This window comes from Xiphias gladius, chromosome 12 (assembly GCF_016859285.1).
Source record: "Xiphias gladius isolate SHS-SW01 ecotype Sanya breed wild chromosome 12, ASM1685928v1, whole genome shotgun sequence".
Taxonomy (NCBI): Eukaryota; Metazoa; Chordata; class Actinopteri; order Istiophoriformes; family Xiphiidae; genus Xiphias; species Xiphias gladius.
In genome coordinates, this window is record NC_053411.1 from 13,407,055 (window position 1) to 13,415,246 (window position 8,192).

Below are 8,192 nucleotides of genomic sequence, written 5' to 3' on the forward strand. Positions count from 1 at the left end.
GTTGGTCGGACAAAGCAAGACGCTTGAATACATCACATTGGTCTCAATTTTTCCTCAGTATTTTCTGACGTTTGACGACCCAAACTATTAATCCTTTAATCAAGAAACTAATCATTAGGACAACAATGAAAATAATCTTTGGTTGCAGCCCTCGCTTAGTACTGTTTTGGGTGGATTTTTCCTTTAAGAAAGCCCTGCCGCAGCAAGTCCAGTAAGGTTTAGGAAATATTAGCATTTTCCTTATTTTGATCAAATTCAAGAAGCCTTCAGAAAGACACACGCGTTGTAAGTGCCTTTCATCACACCGTCCGGTTTCCCACTTTACTTGAGCCTGGTGCCGTTCTGCCATCTACCGTAAACCCTTATCACAAACACTGGACCAACTACCAGACCATCACACGGACCAGTTCGGAGCAAAGGGGAGGCGAAGTGACTACTGGGACTGTTTCGTGATCAAACAAAGGGAAACTAAAAAAAAACAACATTTTAAGAAAGCGTCTGGGTTTTGGAAAGGTGATGTCGTTACGCTCCGGTATAGCAGCCGCCTGTTTGTTGTCTTTCCAGTGTTTAATCCCACTACATCCACCAGCTTATCACAGTACGAGTGCAGATCAGAGGGGGTCGACAGGCATGATCATCATAACAGCCCGTCGGCTCTGCTTAATTTACATTTGTGCTTAAAGAGCAAGTGCCATGATCTGGCTGCACTGCCATCTTCCCACCATAGCCCTCTTTCTCTGTTTCATTCTTGTCAATCATGTTTCATCGTCTGCTTTTCGTTCTGTCGTACCCTACTGAATACATTCAGCCTTAAAGGAAATGACTCTGTGTGTAATTTCACCATATATTAGACCACAAGCTGTTGGTGTAGTACAGATGAAATACATTTATTTGATGTTTGCTTGTGTGTAATAGGTCAGAATCTGGATTGTTCCCTCTTAGTGTAAAACTGAAGTGCTCCGTAGGTTACCGTTTCAAGAATGTAGCAGTTTATTTGTTGATATCTGCTCCCTGCGTGTGTGATTTGTGTTTTCAATGTCAGAAATGAATAAAAAGCACTTTTATGGTTGAGTTTTGGTCACTTCCTCTGCCCTCTGTCAGTTCGTTGCAGGAACACCTGGTGGCAGTCTACATCACCGCAGCGGTGTTTGATCTGGGCCAAACTAACTGTGGCCTACAAATGACCTGTGTAACATGTTTCCTCCCTTATGTCACCTCTGTTACACCAAATATTTTTCATGTGATTCCAGAGTAGACGTAAAAAAACAAAAAAACACACATCCGGAGGCATGACTTACCTTAAAAAACTAAGGACACCAACATTTCAGATGAATGTGAAAGTCTTCTTGGAATGGGGGGTTTATTTCAAGATGATCTGGTCCACATTCATCTTTGTGCAGCACAGTCTCACCCCAGTGAGGACGCAGCTGGTTCTGTTTAAGGGGCAAAAACTGTGGTCATTTTAAGTTCTTGGAAACACTGTGTGTTGCACGTAACAGGTGTGTGGGTGTAAACTTCCCAAAAAGACTAATTCGGGTGTCAGGACGCACTTGTTTTTAATTTTCAACAAGAATTCAACAAGACTCAATAACATTTTTGTTGTTATTTTACAGAAATCTCCTCAGTATAATTACTGTTTCCATAAATTATTAACTTTTTACTTGTGTTTCATTTTAGTATTTAAAAGTCAGAAATCACACCGGTCACAAAAGGATTTTTAAATCAGACACCAAAATCTATTTTTTTGTTGCATGTTTTTTTCCCCCTAAAACTGTTTTTGCAATGATGACAGTCTTGTGTGAATTCCTCTGCTGCTCTTTACTTTCGGAGTCATTTGCAAAGGAAGCATCACATCCATCATTTTTTTTTTCCCCTTAAAAAACGAACTTACTTACGAATTGACCCTTAAATTCCCAAGGGAGAAACTGCATTTTTATTTTGCTCCTTGCATTAATCTGACTCAAAGTCTCTCCTCAGCTTCAAATTTGAATGTACTGCACATTTTTTCTTTTTTGCAGGAGAACCAAGGATGGAAAACAAGAGATATTTGATTTATGGAGATTTCTGATGCATAAGAAAGTAGAAAATTCCTTTTCAAAATGCTTCTATTAGAATTCAGGAGGTGTCAAATATGACAACTAATTACACAGAAGTAGTTCAACTAATCAGTGAAATCCTTGGGGTTTTTAGAGGCACTGACAGCGACTGTGGTCCAGCGAACAGCCTCGCAATTCACAGAGCCTCCCCCACGGGCGAGAATGGGTCAAGTGCCGCAACAACTTTTACACAGAGAGTAACTTTTATTTCCAATCCACTCGACTGAAAATTTACCCCAGTGTTTTACCTCCACTAGAATACTTCGAATGAGCAAAACGTAAGAGATGAGCAGGACACCGGGGGAGTCGTGGGGAGAGGGCAGGCTAACCGGTGATGTTAAAGAAAACAGTGAGTTTTAATTCGAGTTGCTCCCCTGACCTGCTGCCCTTGAAGTCCAATTTACAAAGACAATCATGGACGTTTTAAAGAAACAGTGTCACTGTGAGATCGCACCTTACCGCGAGGCTCTCTTGCCACCAACATGGAGACTACAAAACTTTTCCCCACAACTAAATTTAAAACTTCGTTTTTAGATCGGCTTTTACAAAGTTTACTGCAAAAAAAAAAACAATGTGAAAAGGACAGAAGCGATTTCAGAGAGTAGGTTTTGGCTTTTTTGGACTCTTTGCCTCTCTGTTTCAAATTAAGCCACCACTTAAGGTAAAAAATGTTTACTGCAAATGCGACTTTCAAAAAATCCTCACTGGTTGTTTTAAATCGGGACAGTGAAGAGCAGGCAGGGCCGGACCACCTGCGCGTGTTTGGGGCAAGGGGAAGAGAGGCCGGAGGAAACTGAGAAGGCAGCGATCCTCTGCTCTCCTCTGGGACAGTTCGTGTCCCGAGCTAAACCCGCAGCAGCCGCCGCCGCCGCCGCCGCTCCTGCCTGCACCAAACCAAAAAAAAAAATCGTTACAGACGTCAGGAGAGACAACCTTTAGACCGGAGGCAGATGTGCGCCCGTCGCTTCTGAGAAGAGCCTGGCAATGACGCAGAACTGCAGAGGGATCAGTTCCGGAGGGAAAATGGGGCGAAATATCGAAAACCTCGTCTTTATTGGTCGATTGTGACTCCTGCGAAAGTAAAGTTAAATCCTTACGCGCATAAAGTTTTATTTTAACAGTAGTACAAGTATCTGCATATAGCTTTTAATTTTTTTTTTTTTTTTTTTTTTTGTAATCATTGATTTCTAAGCATAAATCAGTCTACAATTCCCGTCACCACTGTTGTGGTTATTAATAGCAGCAGCGGTCGTATTTATAGTGGTAGAAGTACCGCAGTGTCAGCAGGGGTCATACGGGGGGAAACCAAAGTGCAACGAGCGTCGGCCATGAGCCCGCTGCGGCGGGGAGCCCAGATCAAACGCGTCTGAGCGATTCAGGTGTTGCCGTGTGTTGGCAACGGATGCTGTTAAGCTCGGAGCTGCGAGGGGGTTAAAGGAAAAAGAAAAAGAAAAAAAGATTTAAAATAAAAAGATAATCGTTTTAAATTTACCATGAACTACGGTTGGTCATTCAATGCTCAAAAAAAACGAACACAAGTACAGAGTTACTCTGAGGTGTAACTTGTTAACCTCACATCCTTTCCAATACTTCGTTTTTATCGTATTACGTTGTTATATGTATATTTAGGATCATCCATCTTGAAAGTGTGAAATGGAAATATTTGATCAGCAATTTCTTTCAAATTCCTAATGGACTGAACGGGGCCGGTTGTTACATTCAGATGTAGCCTGTGCACTGAAACGAGCAAAACAAACAAAACAAAACAAACAAACAAACAATCGAAACAAGCCCAAGTTATTTGCAGCGCTACCAAGCATCCACTCTCTATCAGTAACAGCTCACACGTTTCTAAAAAAGGTCCGACTTTCGTTCAAAGTAACCGGAGTTCCTGCTCCTTTTTTTTTTTATTTTAATTTTTATTATTATTTTTTTTCATTCACTGGCTCGAACGAAAATTGATAAACCATGCGGACCTGCGCTCTTCTCTCACGTCTCCACGTTTGCGTTACAGACGAGATATATTTCGCCTCTACTGTGCAACACTGTTTCTGTCCAGGGGCAGAAAGTGCGAGGAACATAATGTGTAAAAAAAAAAAAAAAAAAGTTGGGTAAAGCATGTGGCCCCCTGAGGGTGAGGAGAACCAATACCCAGATCAGAAATATGAATACATTTTATGATGTTTCTGCTAAGGAGGCGGTGTTATCACACTACTGGAATAACCTTGACTTCAGCCGGTGACATTTCATCACAGAGACGAGCTCAGTCTGTCTGTTAATGTGGACGTTAAACTGTCTTTTCACCAAAAAAACGGTGCGTAAAACTTGGCTGTCACACACACACACATCACATTCCTGCCTGCGTTTTTACATTCGTCCTCGTCCACATGTCCTTCCCTTCCTCCAGCCAAGGTTTTTTTCTTTTTTTTTTTTTTTTCTTCCCCAACAAAAGCCCAACGAAGCCTTCTGACTGGAAAAACCTCCGGTTTAACCACCAGTTCCAGCAGCAGTTACACGGCTTTCGAACTGGTTGACAAGAAATCCACAAAAATGCTTGCGTGTGACATTAAAAATCACCACACAAGACAGTTTCCAAGGGGCATTTTCAGCTTAATACGAAAACTTGGGAAATCTGTTTATACACGGGGTTTGGCCGCTGCAGGTTATTTACAGCACCTGTCTGAGAAATTAAGTCAGGGTCATAAAAATCTTTACATAAAACCCCTGTTCCGTGGACTCCTCCATGCGTTCAGCTGTGCGCCACTCCTGCACGGATTTGTCTGGAGCTTGTGTGGGACGTGTGAACTCTGCGTGGCCCCGTTGCCCTCCCTCTGACCTCGGGGAATACTGTAATCTCTGCTGATTGATCTCATTGATCAGGTTCATCTCCACTAGGCCGCAATCCAGGCGCGCACAGGAGAGCCAGGCGAGGCAGGCAGTGTGTGTTGTGCTAATAAACTTTTTTTTTTTTTTTTTTTTCCTTTTGGCCTGTGGGCATGTACAGGCAGAGAGTAAATCTGGGTTTTAGCTCTGGCTACAGGCATCAATGTTACGAAGCAACAGATATGTGCTCCTCTATCTGCAGTAATTTAATGTGATAGGGATTTTGAGAATAGCAGATGTATGAGTGTAGGATTAGAATAAAATGGGGCTTGAAGACTAATATAGAGGAATATCACACAAAAAAAACCATATATTTTTCCCTTTGATTGTGTTGCTTTCAGGCTGAAACCGCATTCAAATCATCAGGGGGATGATTAAACTTTCTGGAGCATTAAAGAAATGATTTTACAGCAAACAGTTCTTTTCAGGCAGGAAGGTCCGCCACAACTTGTCTAAAGTACAAAAACTTTTATTAAACTATTAATATCTATATAGATATATTATATAATATTTAATTGTATATAAAGCGTAACTTTCAGGGGACACGGTTGCATAATTGCATTTGAAACTAATTTAAAAAAAAACGGACATTGTGAAATTACACAAATAAAACAAATAAAACAAATAAAAATAAAAATGTAGTTGTTTCCCAGACGTGGTCAGAGAAGATCTGCCCCCACATTAAGAGTCGATAACACAGTGGTCGGTTTTACACAAGTCCACTTCTCCAGTTACATGAGTGTTACACAAGTGCGGACGGGCCGCGTAATTCTCTGCAAAGGCGGACGAGGTGTTCGGACCTTTTCGCTTATGCAAAAGTGATGTCGTTTCTCTATTATACGAGCAGAAGTCCTGCTTGAGGGCAAGTAAAAAGAGTACTAGCCAAATAAAGCACTATGATTTGCACTACAAGATTTTTAATGCATTATCATGTAAAAACAGCATTTTAATGTTGCAGCTGGTCCAGATGAAGAAAATTTTAACTAGTTAATATACTGTGGAGTAATTTCATCTAGAGCAATGAGTAATTTTTATATGCAAGTGAAATATATAATATGACATTTTTGGTCTTTTTTGGGTTACGTACCTGTTTCAGTCTTGCTTCAAACTGACAAACTTTTTCTTTTCTTTTTTGATTTTTTTTTCTTACTTTAAAAGCCTAATGCATTTTTTTTTCTTTAATAACTGTTAATGTATGGGCTAGAGATTGTCCCATGTACAGGTTTATTTGTGTATGGACCCCAGGAAGACAAGAAACTGCATCAGTGGAAACTGAGTGGGAATCCTCTGGACAATAAACAGCTGTTAAATGAATAAAAAGTACAACGTTTCCCTCTGAAATGTAGTGGGGCGTATTTATAAAGGAGCAGAAAATCAAAATCCTTAAGTTAAGTACAAGTACCTCAAAATAGCGTGTAAGTACTTACTTACCTGTCTATCTTTTTATGAACTATTTCTGCCTGTTTTACATTTTTGCATCAGGCTACCAAGAAAGAACTGACCCAGCAGGTGAGGTGTGAGTTGGTGCAGCACACATCCTTTACAGCAACACTGAGGCTTGTATGGTAAGAAAGGCAGCAGCCACAAATGTCCCTACAGTTGTTACTATTAATACCATACACGGTTTGACACTTCAAATGTTTCCTAACACGCCTAAAGACTGAAAACAAAATATGAACAGTCTTCAGAAAAAGTTAAACATGGTGAAAAATCTGCTTTTTGGAGGGTTGGAGTTGTGCACCAGTAAAGGGAGAGAGGGTGGAAACACTGGAGAGAAAGAGAAAGGAGAAAAAGTGTGTATCTGAGTGTGTGTGTGTGTGTGTGTGTGTGTCACAGCACAGCAGCAGCAATCAGTCCCCTCTTGTCTCGCTGCTGAGTGCAGCCTCTGATTGACAGTTTCTATTCATCCTCTGTGAGATTAGGCCAGCTGAAAGGAGTAACGACCCATGGCTGTGTGCAGTAATTACGGCCTCGGATAAGAAAAATAAGAAAAAACACACACAGCAAAACTATAATTATATAATCCCGCTCGAAATGTCCCCCCCCCCCGCAGTCTTTTCAAAGATGTTTCACCTGTAAAGAGGAAATTCCACCCAGTCTTTCAGTCGTTCCTGCAACCGAAATTATCTCACAATCACAACAAACTACAGGCTGCACCATCAACCTCAAGCGGGTAGAATAAAATGGACTGGGGTTTGATCAAGATGGCTCCGCATACATACAGTAAATGACTGTGAATGAGATGTTTTATAAGCAATGGAAAGCAAAGGTAGCCTCGCTCTATGCTCCTGTTTTTTTATTATTATTTTTATTTTTTTTAATCATGTGGTGCTCGTAGCAGCTTGTGTCTTCACAGCTTATTTACCAGCGAGGTTCTGTATGAGCGGAGGGTGCCATCTCCATGTCACAAAACAGGGACCCAAGGCAGTCGTGTATGGGAGGAGAAGGGACAACACCAGACCAGGGACACCTGTTAGATCTATGATCACTTTTGTTTAGACTGTTGATTTGAACTCTTTGATCACTTTCAGGCTTTGGTTTGTGTCATTGTGCTGGATGGCACTGTATTGTGCATGTGGTGCAGTTGTTGTAACCACCCCTATGTACCTGTGCCTTTGGATGTACCGTGGGTTTTACCAGTATGGTTTGTTTTGAAGACGATTTTTTTTTTTCAAACTGAGGTGATATTTTATGCTGATATTTATGTTTGCATCCGACCATTTGGGACGTTTTACTGTGTACGCTGTCATTTTTGTCAGGATGCGGGCTTCTGAAGCAGCATTTAGGGACATCACAAACTCACAGTTAAAATCACAACCAAGAATTCTAGGTTTCACACCTTTTTTTTTTTTTTTTTTTATGGCAGGGGAACCTAGTTTGTATAAATAGTAAAATCACATCTCCTGTCTTTTGACCCTTGATTTGGATACGTAAAAGTAAACTCCGGGGTTCATTAAGCATTTTAATGAAGAGTACATTTATAGAAACATATTTCAACACTCGGATATGGCTCCATCACATCAGACTGACTGTCCAATATTTTACAAAAAACACATATTGGCCTTGATATATCGGTCTATACGTGTAAATACAGACCTATATGGGCTATGCACATATTATGTATATATTTGCTAAATTCATGTTTTCACATTGAGAATTTTAACGCCCATTAGTAAGATTTAAAGGGGTTGAATTATGATACGTTTGACTGTA